This window comes from Melanerpes formicivorus, unplaced genomic scaffold (assembly GCF_026170545.1).
Source record: "Melanerpes formicivorus ecotype bairdi unplaced genomic scaffold, bMelFor1.0.p_v2 SCAF_3, whole genome shotgun sequence".
Taxonomy (NCBI): domain Eukaryota; kingdom Metazoa; phylum Chordata; class Aves; order Piciformes; family Picidae; genus Melanerpes; species Melanerpes formicivorus.
In genome coordinates, this window is record NW_027142355.1 from 9,126,051 (window position 1) to 9,151,987 (window position 25,937).

The window sequence follows — 25,937 nt, forward strand, 5'->3', positions numbered from 1 at the left end:
ATGAGTTGATATATCAAAGAAAAACCCAAAAACCTAAGAAAAAAGCCCCACAACCAAACACCCTGAAAAAACTTTAATTCTTTTTTTTTTTCAAATGTGTGAATACTTGTGATAGTTGGCCAAATGTGTATATATCAGTAGAGTTCACGTAATTCAATTTCTGCCTCTGTTCAGGCTAATTTCAGCACACTGGCCCATAGGTCCCCTGGTAGGGCACGAAAGTGTTGAAAGAATCCCTCTTTTTGTTGGTTTTTTTTTGAGGGGATAACAAAAATCACAGATTTTTTTCCAGTGTTAATGTAGAATCCACACTGTTCCTTTGTAAAGCTTCTATCAGATCAAGTGTATAACAACATAAAGAGATTACAGAGTTTCTTTTCAAAAGTTCAAAGCTTCAGATAGTTGAGTTTTCTAATAAGCTAAAGCTTCAGCTTCAAGTCAAAAAAGGGTTTAAGCACATGAGAAATTCTAGCAAAGTCAGGGAGTTTATATATACAGCTGCAACTGCACCTTGTCGAAGATTTTAACCATGTAGTTAATGGATTTTCCAGCATAGAAGCATATGAATCTTCTTTGGATGCATGTCAAAACCAGTCAGTTTCCAAAGACACTTTTTGGATATATACTACAATGTTAGGCTTTTCTTTGGAAAAAAAATGACCAAGAACATTCTCAGCACTTTCGCTAAGCATAATTGTGGAAATGTAAGTTATGTAAATAAAAAGACCATATTTTCAGAGATTCCTAGCACATGAGCCAAAATAAGACTGGAAAAGAGAAGAGATCAATAATTTTTCCATTTCATTATTGACACTGTGCAATAAAACATAGGTTTTCTTAATTGTTTTAAACAATGTTGTCACATTCTGATATAAAGTATATACTAATAAGTGACTTTTCTGACCCAAATATAAATGCATGAATTATGATATAAAGTACTTTGTGTTAATAACAGGAGATATGAATCTCTGAAGAGTTCAGTTCTGTGTGCAGGTCTACTGCAGATTTATTTTAAAAGCGAGGATTCAAGTGCAGGACAATTTACATCAAGTTCAAATCAAAGCTGAATGCAGCTGATATGTATAAAATGTAATCTAGTCAACAGTGACTTAGTTCATAAGGGAGTGAAAAAGATGGTTATTATGTGGTGTTGACTTGCTGATTAATTTTTGTTGCCATAGTTGCATTATTCTCATGATGGGACTGTAGTTGATCCTCTGCTTGGTTTTTATCATTTAATTCTTATTTTTCTTATGCCTACTATATGTCTCCTAGAAAGGTGCTGGGTTTAAGCCTTCATGTGTTATACTATTAGCATGGTGTCAGGTGTTGACTTGAATCTGAAGATGTGTATTCAATACCATGATGTTGTCATGACGGCTTCAAAATGAAAGTGCTGGCTGGAGCAAAGTATTAAGGGTCTTGAAGTTGAGATTGCAACATGAGTGGCTTCTTGTTCTAGTTGCTGCTTCCAGTTTCCAGGTTTGAGGTGTTGGCTCTTTCCACTGTGCTGGCTGCTGCATTCTTGGTTTGGGAGGGAACCATTTTATTGTTGACATCTGGTTTTGCTGAGGTAATTGCACAGCTATCATCTCATTAAAATCCTTATCTCAACCCAGAAGATTTTTTAATGTGTTATATTTCCTCCTCTCTGTGTGAGGGGAGGGAAGTTTTTGAGAGTGGGCTGTTATCCCAGGAAACATGGTACCCAGCAATGTCACATGGTGAGGAATCTCATCAAAATGCAAATAAAATTTATTCCAGATGCAATTAGAAGATCAGTAATCTTTACATCTCTAGAGTTTTTATCCTTCTATCATTCTCCAGCAACATGAATTTTGAGTCACATTTAAAAATGACTGATTGGGGTTTACCTCTTTTACTTCATGCAGTCAAGCTGTATTATAATTGTGTGACCATTGATACTCTTTTGTGCAATTTCTTGATCAAATGTAGATGAAGAATAATTTTTAAAGATTCATTTTGGCTTATTTTTATTTCTTCAGATGAAATTATTTTGATTTAGTGAGGAAACAATCTAGAAGGAGAAACTGGAACAAATTTTTGACTCTCTATTTGCCATTATTTTCTGCACAGCACACATTCCAGTACTTCCCTGTATGCTGGTCTTTATGCTTTGACCTTGGCTCCAGACTCTCCCACCAGACTTTGTGTAACTTGAAAGAGAAATTGCAAACCTATTACTACAATGTGCATGAGAAAGCAAAAGCACATGAATGGTTTTGAAATCTAAGCCCATAAATTATTAGGAATAATCTTTCCTACAGTGAGAAAGGTCCCAGAACTTTTTTCTAATCTGCTGTCTTATTACTAGGACACATGGTGTGTAATGTTGTGCAAACAGAATGAAGGTACTTGAAGAAATATAGATTTAAATTATCTCATTTCATGTAAGTGGGTCACTAAGCTGCTTGGCCTTCATTTTGCTATCAGTTGGTAGTAACGAGATGACTGCACAGCAGCTTTCTCATTTAATGCAGGAATAGTTTTTTTGTCATTGTTCATATCACTGACTTTGCTCTTAAATGTGAGGAGCTCGGTGTGTATCTTGGCACAATTGAACTCTTTGTGTTGGTGGTTGTTCTCTGTGGAGCACGAGTAAATGACTACTATATTTGCTGGTGCAGAGGCTAGGGCGGATGGACTAGAAAAAGATAAAATAATTTACTATGCTTTAAAGATAAACCTGTTGCATGACAATCTATATACAGTTCCTGTGGTAGATTGTATTACTGTCAATAAAGGATATATAGAGAAGTACCTCAATTCTGTCTCAAGTAGTTCGTTTTCAAGCAAATGATTTTTTTCAGACACTTGTTTCGAATTCATGACCTGGAAAACAGAGCTTTTATGAACAGACTTTGTCTGTGAAAAGTACAGGAGAAAGTTGCACTTGAGTATCTAGCTTGATAACTTGGTTCAGCTAACAAATCTCTTAGTCCATGTTAGGAAATTCTGCAAGGATACAATTTCTACTTTATTACAGCTTGACTACATTTTGAATATGGGCATGTTGAAAACTGGGCTTGACATCCAATAGCCTGACATCCAAAAGCCATCTTTTTTTCTCGTTTATTTGTTTCTGTTTTTTTTTCTGTTTGATTTTTAGATCATAGAATCAGCTGGCTGGAAAAGGCCTTAAGATCATCTATTCCAGCGAAAGCATAACATCTCCTTGTACACAACTGTTAGAACATGTGCCTAAGCACCTCATCCACATGCCCTTTAAACACCTCCTGGTGTTCAAAAGTCATCATCCAGGGATGATGACTCCACCACTTCCCTGGCCAGCCTGTTCCAGTGCCCAGTGACCCTTTTGGTGAAGAAATTTTTCCAATCTAAAGCTCCTCTGGTGCAACTTAAGGCCATTTTCTCCTACCATTTGATACTTGGGAGAGAGGCCATTCCCCACCTCACTACATCCTTGTTTCAAGTAGTTATAGAGAGTAACAGGGTGTTCCCTCAGCCTCCTCTTCTCCAATCTGAACAGCTCCAGCCCCCTCATCTGCTTTTTATAGGACTTGTGTTCAACATCTTTCACCAGTCTTGTTGCTCTTCTCTGCACATGCTCCAGCACATCAGTGTCTTTCTTATAGCAAGGGACCCAAAATGGAACACAATATTCAAGGTGGGATCTCACCAGTGTGGAATACAGGAGTAAGATCCCTTCCCTGGCCCTGCTAGCTTTACTATTTCTGAAATATTCTATTGGGAAAAATATTAGATAAAGGTGCAAAATATTTCAGTCTGTTATCAGGATATATTTACTGGGGTCAAATACTGCTTTTGGGATTCTGAAGGGAAAAGGGCTTTAAAATGGCAGGCATTACTTAAACTTCAAAAAATTGCTTTCCTTTGGAGCTGTTTTTTAATGAATATGCTTCTTAGTGTGTGAAAACTTGTAGTTCAGTCTGATATTTAAACTATCAATACAATGATAGGTACTGTATTGTCAAAAATGGGTGTAAATGCATAAAATGTATAGATTCTTAAAAATGCAACTGATAGTTGAAGTTTTATTCATATAAGTTAAAGTACAATATAAACACATTAAATGTTAGAGTATGATAAAACAGCACACAGAAAATATTTTAAGTTTTAAAAACAAGAGAGAACTTTTTTTAAGAAGTAAAAAGTATTTGATATATTGTGTTAGAGTATAACTGGATGATCGTACTGACTCCCAGTCTCATCTAAGTAATGTTTCACTGTCTTTGAATATGATGCTTGAAATAAGTCAAAGGATAAAACCCACAAAGAAATTTAAGCTTAAATTCACACTGATCTATACAGAGAATTAGGAGCCTGTATGCCTTTGATCTTGCTTTAATCCACTTTTCTCTGGTTGCCAGATATTAAACTTCATGGGGTGCATTGTGAGCCTGTGTAATTTGTTATAGTGCTATTGAAAGTTAATGGAGCTGAAATGCCAGCTGAAGATCTGCCCCTATAACACTTCAGCTAATGTACACAAATCTGTAGAGCTGAACTATTACAAATCTCTTCCTCAGCAATGCCTTTCCCAGAGACTTTTCTGCTTGCATTTACATTTTATATATTGCATTGGAACTGAGGAAAGAGGGCAGTATCTTGCTCTAATTGTAGTGACCATACAACCAAATCAAACCTGGGTTGTGATGTGCAAAAAGGGAACTACTTCTCTTCGTATTGCTCCAACTGATCTCATTTAGCAAACAGTAAGAAGGCAGCTTTAACTTGCAGTGAAGTTTCCTAGTCTTAGCAATGAGAGCTGCACAGAGGGTTGTAGTGAATCAGCACTTAGTACTTTACCACTGTCTTTTCACAATTGCATCACTGGCTTGGGGTCTTTGAGGACAGCAAGAGCTAAAAACCCATTTTAAGCTAGACTTAGGGAGAGTTTTACAGAAGCACTTCATATGTGCTCTTTAATGAAGAGCACAATCTCTTTCCACTGAGATTGTAACTTGATTTGGAAATTAATTTTTGATGAGTTTATAACTAGTGAATAAAAATAGATGAGTTTTTATCTATAACACATCCAAAGGCCATTGGACCTTTATTTATGTAAATGTAACACCATGACTGTTCAGTCATACCAGCAAAAGATTGAGTAAATTTGTTTGGTTTGTGTCCCATGTTCATTAACTTTAAATGCATGTGATGTTTATGAAGGTGAAACAGACAGAACTAACCTCAAGTGTTGTGTATGTTTTGCTTCTTAGTAGCTCTCAATATTTCACAGAGAGAGTAACATCTTGGTAATTAAATTGCTTCCACATCTGTGCAGTGGTGTCAGCAGGATGCTGCCATGTTGCATATGTTTAACAAATTACACCTAATTTGTCTTTATGTTTTCATTATGGAAATTGCATTCATATTATACAACAAGAAGTACCACCATGTAAGAATGAGATCAGAAAATGAAATAACAAAACTGCTTTTGAATATTTACATAGTAAATACATTTTAACAAAGACAACAAAAATCTTGATTTGGCAAGTTACAAGAGAAATAAACAAAGTTGACAGTTAGAGGAAGCTGATTAATGAACAAATTATTTACTTCTGTAGTGTTGGATGTGTTCATAGCATTAAAAGTTAGAAATTAAAATGTAGTCCAAAGAGAATGCAAAACTTTAAGGTCTGATGACAAATGAGACTTGATGTAGCAGAGTGAATATGTGACAGAGCTTTGGGGCATAATTTGAGCTACTTCAAACTGCAGGTTAAATTTAATTGTGATTATTATCAACTGTTTAGTAAAAACTGCTTCTTCATAAATAAACCTCCATGGGTTTTTTTGGATGGAGAAGAGAAGTAAATAAACCATCACACAAATAATTTTAAATAATAGTTGGTTAAAAAATGGGTATGGAAAATAGGCTCTTCCCCCTCTGGGTGTGGTGTAATAAAACTCTTTTTCTTCTAGGCAGCTTTATTCAATACCCTCTGTTTGTAACAAAGGGACTGGTAAGAACTACAACACCTGAGAATAGAGTTCCGTATAGATTAAGGAAAGTTGTTCTGTTTAAATATTTGCATGACTGCCTCCTCTTATTTCTTATTCTATCAGTTTGCATCCAATTTAGAGTGGTAACTCAGGTGTTCATTGGTTTCTGTTCTCTGGTACCAGGTCCCTTCCTTTATGGCACTAAATACAAACAGAACATAAAAATTTGAGTGTTCCCTACAGCTTTTCCTGGTAAAAAAAAAAATAATTAAAAAATTACTTGACATTAATCTAGAATTTTAATTAGTGAAGAAGTATACTGATGAAGGTATCACTCTCTTACTGAGGCAAAAGATGGGTTGATGCCACAGTGAACATGAGCTAAATTTGGTGAAGATGAATCTCTGATTTCTGTGGATGTTGATAGGCTCAATACAGCCATAGAGTTTGATAGCAGGTAAGGATGGGTTCTTCCCTGAGCAAGGCAAGTGGCAGTTCTTAGTACGTGAACATAATTGCAATTCGGAGAACTTTGATTGATATAAGATGGTATCTTTTTGAGTTATTCAGTTGGAGGATGGTGCTTTGTGTCTACTCAGGCACAGACAGTGATGTCATTGAGTAGAACACTGAATTAAAAGAATAACATAGCTTCCTACTCTTACTATGTTATACTTACACTTCATGCAGCTGAAACCAATTCCTCCATTGTCCTTGGTTTCATTCAAACAGGCAGAATGACATCTCTCTGTTTGTGTAGTAAAACTTTATTTGAAATACAATAAATTCTTTACAGAGGATTTTGGAAGATTCCCTAAAATCAGAAACAAAATTTAATAATCTTTTTTCAGGAAAGTTGTATGTTTGAAAATCTTCTCCTGGTTCCACCCCGCCCCCCCGGTATGAAATTTGTTGATCTTTGGAAACCACCAGTAAAATAACCTTTCTTAAATGTCATATTTAGGAAAACTGTCTATGGTCCACCAAGGAAGTAGACAGTTGTGATGGGCTATGCTCATCCTGGAAGCAGGGAGGGAGGGCTTGTGAGAGTTTTTGCCCACCCTGGAGGGTATTTTCCCCCTGGGAAACTGGCTTGGTCTGTTCCACTCCACACCCCCATCCAACAGGGCTATAAAGGGGAGGACATTGCAGCAATTGTGCTCCTCCTCCTGCCTTGCAGGGGTGAAAGGGACTTGCTGCTGGCTTGCTGCTTTTCTGCCATGTGGTCCTCCCTGCTGCTTCCACACTTTGCAAAGAACTGGTGTTTGTATTTCATATTTCTTTCTTTTCCCATCTATTCTTGTTCCCTACCTTTGTGAACTCTGCCTGTTATTGTTACATATATATATATATATATGTATATATATTTATACATATACTGTTTAAAGAAAATTCTTTACCTCTCTACTTCCAAGCTGGACCCAAACTATTTCTTGGTGGATTTGCTCCTTTCCCTTTCTTTTCCTCTCTATTGGGAAAGAGGAGGGGGGAGCAGGGGAGAGATTCTCAGCCTGGCCTCCATCTGATCTCTTAAGCCCCAGTTAAGGCTCAAACCACCACAACAGTCTCAGCCAAAGGTGGTGTCTTTTCTTGTCTTGTCACCGTGGGACTAAGTGCTGGGTAAGATCCTTATTGATAATGTAAAGTTGCCATGCCACTGTTCTCTTTCATGACCTTTGGTTTTTACAACATTCTGAGGGGAAAAGTGGAGTTAGTATACCAGTGAGGCAGGTAGTCAAAGCCTATCCATCATGGTTGCCCATTCATTCAGCACTAGGGAGACCATATATGGAGCACTGTGTTCAGTTCTGGACTCCTCTGTACAAGACTAACACTGAAGCAGTTACAGTGGAGGGCTACCAACATGTTTAGATGAGCAAGTGATTCACAGAGAGTCTGAGAGGACTGATTCTTTTCAGTCTGAAAAAGACAAGGCTATGGGAAGATCTGACAGATGTCTAACTCTTGAAGAGGTTATAGAAAAAGATGAAGGGAGCCTTTGCACAAAGGTGTACAGTAAAAGGACAAGAGGCAGTGGGCAAAGCTGTAGCAAGAAAAAATCCAGGTCAAAGAAGATAAAAATATGTTCACAAACAGAATGATTAAGTTGTGGAAAAGGTTGCCCAAGGCTGTGGAATCCCCATCTTTGGATATATCCAGACAGTAACTTGACAAAGCCCTCAGCAACCTGATTGAACTTTGAAGCTGACCCTGCTTTGAGCAGAGATTTGGATGAGATGACCTCCAGAAGTTCCCTCCAGCCTAAATGACTTTGCTATGGTGTAACCTCTTTACTTCTTTCCTAGCTGTGCTAGGACAGAACAGGGGCCTTATTTCTTACTTCAGAGTGAGTTGTTTCCCCCTACAAGGACTGATGAGTATCCCACATATAGTTCTCAATGATGTTTTTCCAATAGTTGAATGACAAATATATGCAAAAAGTTATCAAGATCTAATTTTCATTAGACAGTCATCATTATTAATGAGCACAACCTGGGGAGGCAAAAAAAAAAAGAAAATAAAATTCAAAGTAAAGTATAAAAACATTTTTATTGACTTTGCTCTATTTTTTTGTTATGAACAAGAAGGCAGAAAACGTTAGTGTAACTGTTTCTGCATATTTTATCTATCATTAGCTGCAAATGAATTGTGCACAGATAGAGAAATATGGTACATGCAGCAAGATTGTTAGCATTTCAAAGAAGATTATTCATTACTATTGAAGATAGCAGTCGCATTTCACTGCGCCAAATCCTTGAGAGTACAGCTCAGAATTCAACTAGTGACTTCCAGTTTTCAACACAGACTGCTTTTATGAAGCAAAATTGAAAGAGTTTGAATGCTCATAATGGATCCCTCTGAGAAATGGTATAATTGATATGGCACTGGTCTGCTCTCTTCCCTCTGCCTGTAGGGTAGCTACTATCTTCTCAGATTTCCCTCAAGATGCAAGGACTTTGGCTGACAGATGCCCTATATATGAAGTGCATTTCTGTAGCTCAGACCTGGATGAAGAAGAAAATTTTCAATTCCCCTAGAGTTTCAAGAACTGCAAATTGTATATTTGAAGAGAAACAAGAATACCTTTCTGGCTATAATTCCAACTTACTTGCCCATTCTGTTCACTACAGGTGAATCAACAAGTGACTGGGGAGGAAATTGTCAAGAACTATAGTCCTAAGATTGTTTCAGTGGTTGTTTGATGTATAGCCCTGATTGTCCCCTACTTTGACCCAAAATACTGTTGTCTGTATGGTGCAGCTTTATGTTGTGAGTGTAGCTGGGCATTCCCTCACCTTAGTAAAATAATTTCCTTCTTCCCAGTCCTTCTATAACTTTTTTTTAAGATATGTTATTTTTGTCTAACTATTTCACAAAACAAATTATTCTTACTAGTTCTTATTTGTCCATTATTTCCTTTGTAGTTTCAGTCCTATCTCCCAGTCAGCTTTTTGCCCTTTCCTAAAATCATAGGATCATTTCATGTGGAAAAGACCTCTAAGGCCACTGAGTCCAACTGTTCCATGTAGAAGTCCCATCTTCTGTATTTATTAATTTCCTCTTGTTTAGTCCTTTGTTTTCAGTTTTCTCTTTTAATCTCAACCCAACTTTCTGCCCTCCTCTCTAATTATATGTTCCCTTGTTATTTCTAACCTTTCTGTGTGAGAAATTTCTATTTGATATTTTCATTTGGTGTGCCAATTCTGTTTCATATTCTACCTCCATTTCTGTTACTTCTGTTTTGCCATAGGTCCTTTCTATGTCAGTGTGCTGCTTGTGGTTGCATGGGCTCCAAATACATATATTTGTTTTCCATTTTCCTATTTCTTTACCATTGCTCTCTCAGCTTGTCTTCTACCCTGAGATCAGTGAAATTCTAAGGTACATATCAGCTGTCAAGAAGAATTATTTAGAATAAACCATTTAGAATAAACCAAACCAGGTTGGAAGAGACCTTCAAGATCATCACATCCAACCCATCAACCAATCCCACCCACCTAAACAACTAACCCATGGCACCAAGCATCCCATCAAGTCTCCTTCTGAAAACCTCCAATGACAGCGACTCCACCACCTCCCCAGGCAGCCCATTCCAATAGGCAATCACTCTTCCTGATCCTATAATATTCTGTCTGATTTGATTCTACAATATGTGTACTTTAGTTAAAAAAGAAAAAAAAAAAAAAAAGTCAGCTAGAAATTCTGAGACAGTCACAGATGATCAGAATGCAGTATTCTGTTCTTTACAGCAGTACAGAGTGCATTCTGGAATTACAGCACAAGCAGACTTTGAACAATGCAAGGAAGCAAAGCAAAGCTAAAGCTTTGTAGAGGTGTACAAAGTTTGCCTATTTGAAGGTAATGTTTCCTTCTCTGAAAATTTATTTTATGCAAAGTCCATGCTGGGTTATGGAAATGAAAGAAGGTTTTGTTTGAATCTAACTCAGATTAGATCACTCTCTGATGCAGATAAGAAGTTGCTTGTTTGGTTGTTTTTTCATATGTTCTAAAATGTACAGGGTATCAGAGTAACTGATAACTGTGATCTCTTTGTATCCTTGTATTCAATAGAGTATTAAACAGCAGAAGATCTAATGTTCAAAGACCAGATTCTAAATCCAGTCAAGAGTATGTTTTAGCTACACTTCATTGCTAATGGTCAGAAAATTACGGTAGAGATCAGAATGAAAGTCAGAGGAAAATAAACATTTGTAGAAACAGGTTCTTCAGTGTGCAAATAAGGAAATAACAAAAATGCATTTCTGTGTCTTGGCAGGATTGTTGTTTTCTGATTTGTTTTTTCCTGAGATAGAAGTAATTTATTTGTGGTTTGACTTCCTTTATTTTATCAGCAGTTTCCTGGAGTGCAGAAAATGTTGGGGTTTTTTTTTGTTTGCTTGTTTTTTAGTTTTTCCCCTGATGTACAGTGTACTTTAATGAATGGTTTTCAGGGAAGAAAAGACAAAGTAGGACAAGTAACAGAGGCATGACAACAATGAAAGTTGAATCTCTAGAGTAGAAGTTTCTTCTAGTTACTAAAATGCCTATGAGGGAATCCTCTCCTGAACATGTAAATAACCTTGTGACTGTGATGATTACATTAAGAACTGAGCAATGTTTCAGCAAAGGTAAGATTATCCCAAATGATCTGCCTGAAGTGTCATCTCTGCCTGCCTAGTCAGCAAATGCCCAGGGGGTGTGGTGGACCGTGGAGGGTGGAAAAGACGGAGGTGGAAGAGGAGAGGAAGCCAACCCCTGAAGGCACACAGGAAGACTCCCTGGAATGCGACAAAGGTGTGGGCCAGGTGGAGCTATGATAAATGAACCAGGAACATAATAAAAGCCCTCAGATATGCCAGCTTACTGGGGGAAACATAACGTGGGGCATCTGAGGCTGGAGGAAGCAGCCCAGGACATCTCTTCCCCCATCATCACAAAAGAAGGACCATGGGGTGGTAACTAGCTCTCTTTTTCTCTGGTCTTTCTTTCTTTTTCCCTTTTCTTTCTCTGTTTTGTTTGCTCCATTCTCTCTCTCTTTAATAAATAGTCTCATCTTGATATATGATCTCGTTTGTGTCTTAATTTGACTCACGGGAATGTTCAAAAGAACACATGTTCCCAACTTCCGGATCGTGACAGACTAAGCTGTGGGTTTTCTGGGAAAGGCTTCCTGCTCACAGTTTCATTGTCAATTATAAGGCAAAAATTTTTTGAGCTTCAATCCAATCACTGTGAACAGAGAATGAGAACACAAATAAACCCTTATTTCTCTGTAGACAAAACGATGGCTGACATTAGAGCCTAAACACTAGAAAGTCTATACTTCATTTTATTTTAATAGAAATTTCATTACTTTAATTCATAGCTGCTCATATATTGCTATGTTTTGTATTTATGACCAAAACATTATTTCACAGAATCAACCAGGGTGGAAGAGACCTCCAAGATCATCAAGTCCAACCGATCACCTAACCCTAACTAATCAATATTTTGCTATTGAGAAACAGTGCTTACACTGTCAAGGCCTTTTCTATTTCTCACTCCAATGTGTAGCCTGAGGTGCATAAGGAGTTGGGAGGAGACACAGCTGGGACAGCTGACCTCAGCTGACAAAAAGGATATTCCATATCATATGACCTCATGTTCAGCAATAAAAGCTGGGGGAAGACTGAGGAAGGAGAGATGTCTGGAATTTCAATGTTTTCCTTTTCAAGTAAATGTTAATGTGTGATGAAGTCCTGCTTTTGTAGAGATGGCTGAATACCTACTTATCAATGAGAGATAGTGAGTGAATTCCTTATTTTATTTTGCTTGCACATAAAATGTTGTTTTATCAAAACATCTTCATCTCAACCCAAGAGTTTTCTTACTTTTACCCTTCTGATTCTTTCCTCCATTCTGCTTGGGGGAGTGAGCTGCTGTGTGTGGCTTAGCTACCCACTGGGTTAAAACACAGCAAATATCTTAATCAGAATGCACTCTAACTTAAAAATAATATTCATTTTTTGAGTGCAAGAGCTTGAGAAAGAAAAATATGTGATCTTTTCACAATTTAATTATAGGAACCTCTCTTAATTGTTCTAAATGGCTTGAAGTACAACAAAGAGTCAAGAGACAGAAGAGTTAAAGAACATTGTAGAAAAACATGAAGGAAAAAATTGTGTTATCTGAGAAGTGATTTCAGTCTTCTCTCTCTGGTGCCTTTGTTTTTCACTTCTTTCATTATCTTTGGTCACTTGTCTAGATCATGGTTCTCAGAGGTTTTCAGAGAACTGGCAGGTCCATTAGTTCCTTGAGTACATTGATTCCCATTCTTTCTTTAAGGCCACTGTCAGGAAGGTATAAAAGATGGTAAAGTTCTTCAGCTCCTGAAGTGCTGCTTTAATACATTCTTTTAGAGGATGTCCAATTAGATGTTTTAAATCTACAGCTACAATACCATGTAAGAAAGGTTTTAAGGCTTGAGCTGGCTGTTTTTTACTTCTTCCTCCCTAAGTGGTAAACAAAAATAACTCTGTGAGGAGAACTGAGAAAAGTTCAGGCATACTTTAAAGAATAGGATCACTGTAAACTCTTTCTGAAGTATCATAGACCTGAGAAAGATTATTGTCCTCTTTCTTCATTAAGAACAGTAATCATTTATAAGGGGCTATAATCCTTGAAACCCTTATTCCATTGTCTGTATTTGAGCAATACATTTGAAAGTTATTAAGAAAGAAATAGCTGCAGGCAATCATGGTCCCTAAGACGGAGACCAGGGAGACAAAGCCCCTCTCACCATAATTGAAGACAATGTTTGTGACCATCTGAGAAATCTATAAAGTCCATGGGACTGGATGAGATGCATCCCAGAGTCCTGAGGGAATTAGCTGATGTAGTTGCCAAGCCACTCTCCATGGTCTGGAGCTGTCAGTACAGGAAAGACATGGACCTGGTGGAGCAGGTCCAGAGGAGGGCCATAAAAATCATTGGGGGGTTGGAGCACCTCTGCTACAAGGACAAGCTGTGGGAGCTGGGGTTGTTCAGCCCGGAGTAGAGGAGGCTCTGAAGAGGTCTGATAGCAGCCTTCCAGTACCTGAAGGGGGCCTACAAGAAGGATGGAGAGAGACTGTTTACAAAGGACTGTAGTCATAGGATGAGGGGTAATGGTTTCAAACTGAAAAAGAGCAGATTTAATTTGAATGTTGGGAACAAGTTCTTTACCATAAAGGGGTGTTGTGGGTTTGGGATAAAGGCCCAGCCTTCTCCCCCCCACAAAGTGAAGGAAAAAAATATTACCACAGCTAACCACAGCCGGATGAGCAAAGAATGCTGTATTTACAAGCAGGTTTAGGGTATGCAGGGTATATATACACAATTTACAGTATTTACAATATATATACACAGAAATATACAGCAAAGTAACACAGGAATGAGATTCCCCTCCCCCTGCTGGAGGAGGGTTCCCCCCTGTACCCCCTTCTCTCCCCTTTTTCCCCAAAGAGGGTTAGAAAGAGAGGAAAGGAGCAGTTGTTAATTAAAAGCAGTTATAAATTAGAGCAAAATGTTAGTAGGTTTGCAGGCCTCACGCTTATCAGTCCAAGGTCAGTCTGGCAGAGAGCCTAGAAGCCACAATCTGCAAAAAGGGAGGAGGGAAAAGTGCACACTGAGGAAAATCTCAGTTGCATTCAAAACTTAAACTTGCACTCTACCAATTCACCAATGAATTTAGTTTAGACCTGTCCTTTGTTTATAAAACATTCAGCCACAGCGTTCCTTTCTTAAAGGCACTGCCTCAAATGGTCACAAGGGGTAGGGTTGCCCATGGGGGTAGTTGAGGCCCCATACCTGGAGATATTCAAGGTGAGGCTTCGCAGGTCTCTGGGCAACCTGATCTAGTTGAGGATGCCCCTGCTTACTACAGGGCAGTTGGACTAGATGACCTTTGAAGGTCCCTTCCAATCCAGACCATTTTATGATTCTATGATTGATTGTATGTTTCTATGAGCCTGTGAGTCTATGTAATATAAAACATTTGAGAAGCCAGTCTAAAGCAGAAAACATTTTAAAGTTCACAGAAAGTATTTCAGACCTAGCTATATATTACAGGAGAGCTTCGTATTTGTTTCAATACTCTATTCTAACCAGACCAAGGGTGCACTGTGCTTCCAACATCACCCAGCTCACCTGTGCAGTGTGGGAAACTCACTTGAAGTGCTCAGTGTGTTTAGCAAGGTCTTGTCACTAATCTAGTCCTGATTCTTAAGCATGAGATCCTTCAATTACACACCAAAGTATTTTATTGCAAGTTTGATTCATAGTACTGTATATTTTTGAGATTGCATACAAAATATATGAAGGTAAAAATGTTAGGGGAAGGACACTTGTATAGTTCAGGGCTCTAACAATAGAATATCGATGCCTGGTCTTTGATTTAAAGCTGAAGTTACAAATTACTTAGATACAGTGCATTTTGTATTCAAGTGATCAAAAAAATTAATCCTAAAATAAAGAGCTAATCTAATAATTGATTAAATGAGCATATGATTTGCTTCAGCACACTAGGAGATCACTATTTAATACACCCTTGATAAATTCATGTAAAGTCTAGTCACACCCTTCATTAAGAAATGTTGACAGAGAAGTTCATTCACTTGGACAACTACCAAGATTCGAAACATAACTGTGAAAAATATTGTATTATATATGGTAAGTTAACAGTGAATAAGACTGTGGCCAAACTGATTAACAGGAATTACAATTTTTCTGCAGCCGTAAGACTATCCTACTTGTCTGGAAATACCACTTGATGCTCAGCAAAGCATTTCCCTATTAGCTAACTGTATACACTGCAGTTAGCAAGATTCATGCTTTTAATTGTTCCAAACACTGGCTCAAATTGCAGAGAGAACTTTCTGAGTGATTTAACAAGTTTATTTTTCTTGTCAGAAATTTTGGATTGGAAAATAATATTCCATTGAAGAAACTGAGGACTGGAAAAGAAAATAAAGGCCACTTTCTTCCTGCATGTATTCGTCTGAGATAATATCACAGAAAATACCACAACTGCAACAGTTTTATTCATAGGATTTCATGCAAATAGTAATTTCCAGCAAGTAATTATTATTAGATGTGTCAAGTATATGAGTGAATTTTTACTTGAAACACTTTTTAATTACTCAGATTTATGTCCCTTGGGTAATGAATATACATTCATAAGACTGAAAATTGTAGTACCCGTTTGGGAAGAGCTCAAGTGTTGCATGTGTATATAAATACATATGTGTATGTGTGTGTACACTTTGGAAAAAACCCTCACTGATGTAAAAATGAGGCACCAACTGCAGCTTCACAAATCAAATAAATAGCATATATTACAGTACCTAACCCTTCCAGTAATGCCCGTCAATTTCTTGAGCAAACTGAATATGACCAAAGAGAGTCAAAAGACTGCAATGTAATTAAATGAAATTTGCATAAGAACATCCCTCCTTTCATTTAAGCTGCACAAGAATTAAAGAATGTGGAGGCAAATGAAAGCTCCAGGAGTTTTCCTCAGACCTATTTTTTCCAGACCTATGCATTTAAACTAAGGTAAATGGATAAAATCCTCTGACTAGTTGCTGCTTAAGGATAAAATGAGAGTCTGTGGCCTTTGGAAGAAGGTGTAGGCCACTTAGAAGGATTACAAAATGGTTATGAGACTGTGCAGGGAAAATTGTTAGGGCTAAAGCCCAGCTGGAAATTAATTTTACTTCATTTGTTAAAGAGAACAGGAAATCGTTCTACAACTATATTAGCAACAAAAGGAGGACTAAGGAGAATTTCTGTCCTTTGTTGGATGCAACAGGGAAAGCAGTGGTCAAGGATGAGGAAAATGTTGAGGTACTTCAGAAATTCTTTGACTCAGTCTTTAGTAGTTAAGACCAGTTGTTCACTAGATAGCCTCTGATCTGGAAGATGGGGATGGGGAACAGAGTCAGACAGGAGATGGTTCATGTCCTGCTGCACCACTTAGAAATACCAAGTCTACGGAGCCATATCACATATACCTAAGGGCACTGAGGGAGCTGGCAGAAGTGCTCACCAAGCCTTTTTCCATGACTTACCAGCAGTCCTGGCTAAGTGGGGAGGTCCCATCTAATTGGTGACTAGCAAACACAACGCTCATCTACAAAAAGAACTGAAAGGAGGACCTGGGAACTACAGACTTGCGAGTCTGACCTCAGTGTCAAGGAAGGTCATGGAGCAGGGCATCTTGAGTGCCATTCTTTTTTTACAATTCCATTTTTACCTTTTTAATTTTTTTTTTTTTTTTTTTAACAATAGTGTTCTGGTTTGTTGTGACAGCATGGAGTAAGGCTTTCTCTCAGAATGAGTGGGTGAGAGAATTAGTCTCATTCTGGAATTCTAGTCTGAAGAAAACCACCAAACTCTGAACGGTATATATCAAAAAGATTTCTCATATTCAGAGATTTGTAGGTGTCAGCCACTGCATTTAAATTTAGCATTGCCCAACTCAGTTTTCCAGTGTTATTGCAGAGAGGAAATACAATTTATTTCCTCTGTAAGATCTGCAAGAATGTAAGAAATAGCTATACAGATGTAAGGGGAACAAAATGTGTTGTATGCAAATTGATTTAGAATATGTAAATCTAACTTAAGGGTTTGAAGTTGTCAGCGTTCTTTTAACACAAAGAGATTTGTGGCTAAGCAGTTTGTTATCTTTTGCAACTAAACATAACTTTATTACATCTTTGCCCACTTTACATGGACTGCACTTTCAGATATATGTAGTAGTAGTATTTGAATTACTTAAACATTTCCTCTTCTTGAAAGTTAGAAAACATCTATTGAGTTTATGCTTTTCGTCTACCTTCTGTACACTTCAAGATATACAATACAGCTGAATTTAGAGTACAGCTACGTTTAGCTGAAAACAATTTAAAAAGGAACTGTGAAGCAGCTTCAGGAGGAACTTTTTAAGATGAGAATAATATCCTAGAAGATATATTGAATGCAGTCAGCAGTAAGAGAACACTTGGCTAAGAAATGACATTGAAAAGCTTGTTAAGGCAAATCTGTGTGTTAGAGCTTGCTTTGAGAGATGGTAGAAGCAAGAAGATTCAGAGTAATGATATACTTTTGACAAGGCAAAGGATCAAGCGACTGACCAGTCAGGACATGGATAGATGCTGCTGCTCTTATGAAAGTGGGAAGAATTATTCCAAGTAAATCATGCAGATTGATTTGTCTTTCATACCTTAGCAGAAAACTTATAAAAAACAGTATCAGGAGACTGACAGTATGTCTAGATTCTTTACATAAGGACTATTTTTCTTTCATGAGACAGTTCCAAACTTCTGCATATAAAGCCCTCTTTTTAAAAAACAGCAACAAATTATGACTCTAACAACAAATTACTTGGATTGATCTTAAATGGTTGGGTTTAATAAACATGATCTAAACCTCCATATTTTTTTTCCCCACTTTGCTTTTCTTCATATTTGAGTTTGTCTTGAAAAGCAAATGGATCATCCTGTTAGGTAGGTTATTTCATTTCTAAGGTCAGTGCCTGAGAATAATGAAGCTGTCTTGCTCATGGTACCTAATAATGTTCTTTGTTGTAGGTATCTTAATATCTCTCAGTTACAAGTGTAGTGAATATAGAAGATCTAAAGTCCCAAAAGTCCAGTGCTATCAGCCACTGCTTGTGGAAGTGCAGTGTTGCAACATAAAGGTAAAGTCACTTGGTTGGCACTTCAGTCCAGAAATACAAAGTCTATTTCCCATGCTAGGCATAGATAAACTCCATTTACATAAGTTTAATATCAATTATATTCTTGGTATGAATCTTTAGTAGTAAGTAGGCATGAATTTTCAGTGATGTATTATTATGCAAAATTTCCACAAAAATTGGGCTCTTGTTGAAAATGAAGCTACTCATAGAATCCATTTCCCAGTTTTGTTGTTATAGCAGCTTAGTGAGAAGCATCTGTTCCATATTACCCAGAAGTATGATAGTGTAATTAATAATATGTAGTTTATGCATAATTTGTGGGAAATTATATCACTTATTTTCCTGCTCAGAGTTATGGCAGGGACTTTGGCTAAGCCTTCTTGTTGCTGTTAACTCTTGTAAATGCCAGTGGGCAGTGATGACTGAATCTGCTTCTAATCTGCATTTTACTTTGTATTTAGTGCAATAAGAGTCTACCTTTTCATTTATTTTTTTTTATTTTATTTTAGAACAATGGGAAGTAATTTTGGAAAAAATAATTTTTTTCAGATATGCATTCCAAATCAGATGAAAGACAAAAAGTATCAAACCAGGTAATTAATCTGACCACTCACCCTGATGTTAATAAACTTCCAAGAAGAAGGAAAATAGCTCTGAACTTGTTGCTACACAACCTCTTCCAAATGTATACAAAGCTGGTAGTTGCTGCTGTTTATTTTTTAAGCCAGTTTAGTGTGAGAGACTACATCTTGTTTCTCTTAATGTGACTCAACAAAGATAAAAACAGCTTTGCTGCTTCCCCAGACAATAGCTGATGTGTATTGGGCAGAGCCACTAGAACCACTCTTGGGAAGGTGCATAGATAAAGATTGCTCATGAGACTGCAGCTGTCCTGGAATTGGGCAGAGGCCAATTGATACTCTCTGGAATATGCATACCTAAAAACTGTATAAAAGATCTGAGTAACTACTGGCTCAGAAGAAGAAAAACACAGGAGAAGGAAAAGCACGGTGAAGGAAAAGACCTGAACAATGCCACTGAGAAGGAAATCACGAGAGAAGGAAAAGACTGGGGCAATGCTGCTCTGAAGAAAAATGGAGAGAATACCAGGACAGAATAAACCTTTAAACCTTTATTAGAATTAGAATAAACCAAACCAGGTTGGAAGACACCTTCAAGATCATCGTGTTCAACCAATCAACCAATCCAACCCACCCAAACAGCTAACCCATGGCACCAAGCACCCCATCAAGTCTCCTTCTGAACACCTTCAATGACGGCGACTCCACCACCTCCCCAGGCAACCCATTCCAATGGGCAATCACTCTTTCTGTATAGAACTTCTTCCTAACATCCAACCTGAACGTCCCCTGGCGCAGCCTGAGACTGTGTCCTCTTGTTCTGGTACTGGGTGCCTGGGAGAAGAGACCATCATCCGCCTGTCTACAACCTCCCTTCAGGTAGTTGTAGAGAGTGATAAGGTCACCCCTGAGTCTCCTCTTCTCCAGGCTGAGCAACCCCAGCTCCCTCAGCCTCTCCTCATAGGGCTTGTGTTCCAAACCCCTCACCAACTTTGTTGCTCTTTTCTGGACTCGTTCCAGCAAGTCAACATCCTTCCTAAACTGAGGGGCCCAGAACTGGACACAGTACTCATCACCATGTAGCCTGGAGGAACCCTCTCTCTGTGTCCTAAGTTCCATCTGCTGCAACTCATGGAGCTGAAGAGGCTGCTCAGAGAACAACACACCCAACATGGACAACATTTTCTCTACAGCCAAAGCTGCAGCGCCTTTCCTCCACAGACTCAAACTATCTTGGGGGGTGAGGGGTGTGGTAATATAATTCCTTTCCTCTTCTCTCTCCCTATTCTCTCTCTCCCTCTCTGTATTTTCTCTCTCACCTTCTGATCCATCCACTTTATTTGTGTAATAAATAGTCTAGCTGTTGCTATTTTGGCCTCATTTGGACCTTGTTTGTGGGAAAACTGAGGCTCTTTCCCTCTCCAGACTGAGACATTTACTCCAAAGGAAAAATTTAAAAAATGTAAGCCTGGAACATGTAAGTCTAACCCACTGCTCTAATTGACATACCTATGAATTTGACACTTGATAGGCACGCTTTGAATCTTAGCTCCATGTTAAAATTTATTTCTTTGGTCAGAAACTGCAGTCCTGTGCTTGTGGAACTGACATACAACCTCTGAGCATAAAACACAGTGAGTTGAATTCATTGCACCGTAGTTACTCTTTCCCAAAGTGTATATAGGCAGGCCCATTCAGTGTTCTCAAACAATTAATTTAAATGCTCTTTATCACCTAAAAGAAACAGTTTAGGTTTTGTTTCTCTACTTAAGGGACTCCTCTGTCTCTATCTGACCTGCCTAGTTGAGTATAATAATACCCTTGAACTGCCTCTCACCCTTTTTCAGGCCATTTCTTTTCCTCATTTCCACAGTACGGCTGTATTGTTTGTGAATTCCCATTACTGTTCTTGGCTGAGACCTGCAGTTTCTCAAACACTGCAGAGATGACCATTCAGAATCATAATACCAGAGTTAGTGATGCTTAGCTATAGGAAAAGTGAAAGTACAGCTTTATTATTTTATGTAATACTAACTTGAGGTGCACTAGGAGACCCAGCTTATCTCATGAATGGAGGAGGTTTTCATTGCCCAGGCTTACGGCCAGCTCAGAGCTCAGAGCTGAAGATGCTGAGGGTGGCCCCCTCCCTGCTATGATCCTGCAAGAGACTCCTAGATATTGTGTGGTGGCTGTGGCCGGGACTGACTCCCCGTCCAGGAAAGCCACTTTTAGCTGAGACTTGCCTGGACCCTGCCTGAGCTACAGCTCTTGCTACCCTTACAGCCATGGGATTGGACATGGGTCCTGCTGAGATATGGCCAACCACAGGCTGACATCCTAGACTTGTCTCAGCCCATCCCTGTCTCCAGGGAGGTGTTCAAAGCATAGAAATGGTGCTTGGGCTGCCTCTGGCTATTTTTGACTGCCCTGCCATGGTGGGACAGGCCCTGTCTGCCAGGCCCTATCCTGCCACATTTGGGAGTCCCACTGCTTCAGGTCCTTGGCCTGGCCTTCACTGTGATGTCATTACTGTCATTATCTGAGAAGACAGGATCACAGAATGGGTGATGTTGTCAGAGACCTCTTCAGGTCACCATGTCCAACTCTTCTCTAAGGAGCTGCTTGTTTCTTCCTTACCCTCTCAGTGCTCACTCACAAGCTTCAAACAACCCCGAATATCAAGTGTATAGTTTAAGGTAGAGATTATTCTTATCATATGTGCTGCAGCCATAGGAAAGAAAGAGGCTTTATCACTGAAGAGCTCTTGAAGATACAATTTTTTGCATACTTCTGCTGAAGTCACTGAGAAGGTTTTCCTGTATGTATTGGAAGAGTATTTCTTTGAATATTCTCATGGGATTTCAAGATGCAAACAAGGTTTTTCACATGAATATCTTATGCTGTTCTTCCTCTGAAAGCAATTCATACAAGAAAAAATATTTTTGTGTTTTACTAAACTTTTAACTTTTTATCAGCAAAGCTTGTAAAGACAAACATTTCCCATTTTTTAGCAGCTTCAAATAACACCAAATGGAAAGTTTTCTCCATTTTTTCTGGATAATGGCTTATCCTGGAAGAGATCCATAGTATTGTCATTAAGATTTTTTGTTACTTCTTAAAAACATGCTATCAAGACCTGAATTTTATTACCAGTGTCATGATACTAATAGTACAACTTGCAGGACCTTATAAATTTTCAAATTATGATCTTAAAATTCAAATTTTTTTTTATTTTTTTTTTTTGCCTCTATGCAGCTACTTCAGGTGGTTATTGTATCTTTGCTGTTAAGGATTATGGGATTATGTTTAGGAAAAGAAATTGTCCCTCTACAGTATTTTTCTGATTGGTCCAACAAGACATTTCTCTATCTGAACAGAGGTTTGGTATCTGTTCTTCAACTGGAGTCTCTGAGAAGCTCTGTTTCTTAAAAAAGTAAATCTAAGCCATGAGTGTTCTCTCATTTCTTTCTCTAAGGATACTAAGATTTGTAAAATGGGGGTATATATGTAACACCTCTGGAGTATTTAACTGTGCAGAGCGCAACTGCATCAGTTTTGTCTGTGAGTGAAACAGGTAATAAAAATCCTCACAGAAGAGGTAATTTTTTTCCTCCATCTTACATAAACTCCTTCTTTTCATGTCTTCTCTGAACTTCTTACATTGACTTCAATTGCAATTCTAGCTTATCATGTCCTCTGAGGTATTTGTATCAACAGAGGCTTTTCATTAATCAGAATCTAAGAATGTCACCCTCTTGGGTATTTTCTAATTCATGGCAAGCACTAAGAATAATGTCAGTGCTGTAAATTACAGTAGATCAGACAAAGCTTTTATACATCACTTACCTACTCTTGTTGGCTTTGTTTGAAATGCCTAGTGTTTAACAAAATTCTACCATGCAGATCTATGCTATACTCCAATGGGAGTATCAGGATAACTGCACAGATGTTACTGAAACCCCTACAAGACCTAGGCCTTTACCACAGAGACAAACCCTCCTTTATGGATTTTGTGCATAATAAATACAGATTTAATGACGAATATCTAAAATCACTTAGGGTGATAAGGCTATTCTTCATCACCTGTCTGTTGTAAAGGGAGAAAATAGGGAGACATATGCATTTAAACTACAGGGGGAAAACTGCTAAATTCCTGTGTGAATAAACTACATCCATAGTTTATTTGCTTTTATAAATATCTTTAGCATCTGAACATCTTTGAAGGGTTGGACACTGGCAGTCATTCTAGATGGCTAAGCCTATTTGTGACAGTGAAAGTGATTTGATTTTTCTGTCTCATTGTGCTATACTGTCCACTGAATTATTTGGTCATTATAAAAAGTAAGTGTGAGAAAAGTTTGTAATTTGAAAATTCCATTCTGGTGGAAATGTTGAAATTTTTATGGTGACTGTAAGCAATTGTTGAAATAGTTATATTGATGATTAGATTAGAAATAAAATCAGTAAATCACAGCATCACCAAGGTTGGAAGAGACCTCGAGGATCATCAAATCCAACCTGTCACCACAGACCCATGACTAGACCATGGCATCAAGTGCCACGTCCAATCTCCTCTTGAACACCTCGAGGGATGGTGACTCCACCACCTCCCCAGGCAGCCCATTCCAATGACTAATGACTCTCTTGGTGAAGAACTTTCTCCTCACCTCAATCCTAAACTTCCCCTGGCACAGCTTGAGACTGTGTCCCCTTGTTCTGGTGCTGGTTGCCTGGGAGAAGAATGTTTCTGTTGTGATAGGACAATTAAAAGATAATTTTGAACTATTTTTATTCTTGGAATGTGATAGTAACAATAGAATATGTCAAAACATGCCTGGAAATATTATGTGATTACAGAAGGTGTCATATTCTTGTAGTGGTGTGATGGTTTAGCCCACACGTACCAACAAAAAGCACAGCTGACCTCAGCCAGAGAAGCGAATGAAAGCTGTGTTTTACAAGCATCACACCACTACAATTTTATTTCATTATAGTACTTTGACTTGCCATAGGACACTAGTTGACATGGTTTAACTATTACACTATGAAAATGAGCATAGAAGTTAACATGTTTTAATTTCGTTCAACTAAAAATGTTTCATAAGGTCAAAATAAAATATGTTAATAATAATAGAACAAGCTACCTGTGTTATTTCTCATACTTTAAAAATATTAATTAATATACTCTGGTTAAAATGTTACATTTCATCAGATCATCTTTTTCTATTAGATAGATCTTCCAGCAACAACAGTAATATACATGTGAGGCCCCCTGTGTCAAGGATCTTCATCTCTTATGGCTTTATCCAAACAACACACCTTTACAGCAACTGAGGACCTGTCCTAATACTCTTTTTCATCCTATTGTCTTGGGTTGTTTTTCCTTTCATTGTGATGTTGGGAAAGATAGGTCAAACTATATTTTGTTTATATTCTGTGTGTGGTCACTCTGATCTCTGTCACAGTGAATTTTTTTAGTCACAAGCTAGCTGCTGAGAAAGCTGTCTGCCATGCTTATGGGTCTTACTTTGATGTCTGACATTTCCAGTTCCCCAGAGGAATGCATCTGTCATGGGAGGTTGTGATCAGGGAGACTAAGACCATCCCTCAGGTTGCCAAGGCCAGTCACATGCTGACCTTTCAAGATCAGGACTGAAACACTAAGCTTAAAATCATATTCAGCTGGGAGCCGGTACTGAAAGCAGAGATGGGAGTGATGCATTTTTGATTGTCAGGGTTGACAAGCAGTTACAGGTTGTTGCATTCTGGAAAACATGGAGACTTGGAAAGAGAAGGCGAAGAAAGAAAAAAGGATACAAAACATTTGACTGTATTTTAGTGATGTAGTTGTACTGTCAGGATGCCCTGAGGGCTGGAGGTCCTCTGGGGATGAGGACCAGGAACCGTAGTGGTGGCCTATAGGAGCCAGTTGGTCAGACGTTTCACCAGCCAGGGCTTTTCCTACCTCTGGTCAGGAGCAGGAACAACAGGGGGCATGGGAGCAGCCCCAGCCCTGGGAATCATGAATAGGCTGAAGATGGGCTGGGATGTGGCCCCAGAGGTGGGCCCAGTTCAAGGGCAAATCGGGACTTTGTGGAGCTGGAGATTATCCCTGCTGCAGCATCTCTGGGGCAGAAACTAATGGACCCAGGGGGATAGAATGGAGTCTTTGGACATGGGTGGGCTTAGGGCAGCCATGAGCCCAGCTGTGAAGAGACATTCAGGGTTGTTGATATCCTCAGGACCCTACAAATACAGTAATGTGATCTTCTGTTACTGCAGATATCGGTCTTATTCATTGTAAAAATGTAATCCATTCTTTATCAGCTGACTATTTGAGGAGAAATTGAAGCTTTCAGTCAGATGAAAAGCTTTTCATTATCTTGAAAACTGACCCATGTAAGTGACTTAGATAAATATCTGTGACAATATAAAGAGTGCTTTCATTAGTACCTTCTAGATATCTTCAACAGAGAAACCCACATACGCTGAGTCCAAAGTTGGTCGAATACCTTCATACACCCACACATGCATTATTTTCACAATTTTAATTGAAACACAATGTAAGAAAGTTTGAGACAGCTGCAGACTGCATTGTCTGACCTTGTGGATTACCTGTGGTTCAAAGGTCGTACTCTGGAGCTCACTGCTTCAAAAGACAGGGTGGTAGTCCAAAGCATGAAGATTTCCCAGGATGTGAAACACATGCTAATGAAGACAGACAGAACTGGGGTTTGGGCTTCTTTATCATAGTTTGATTTAAATATGAGACTACTCAGAAGCATTTCATGTGATAGTGTTTTACATAAAAAAGTTGTAATTCCAAGAAACCAGTATAATCTGGTTTCTAATTTCTGTTGACTGCAGCTAGGTACAAACTCACATTCAGTGAAAATGAAGCTTTCTGTGTTGATCTGCAACAAGGGCAAGACTGGGGAGGCTGGCAAAATGCTCTTCACAATGTCTCTACACAGGAGACAGGCTTTTTATACGTTGGATGCAGAATAGCTGTTATCTCTATGGTAACGAATATGTGATATATTCTTGTATAAGTAGGAACTCTGGAAACTCACTTAGTTACCTCTTTGTTTTAAAAGGTAACTATTCTATTTTAAACTTTCAAAATTGACTTTAATGACAGTGATTTTAGTGTCATGGGGAAAAAACTTGACAACTGCTTTATT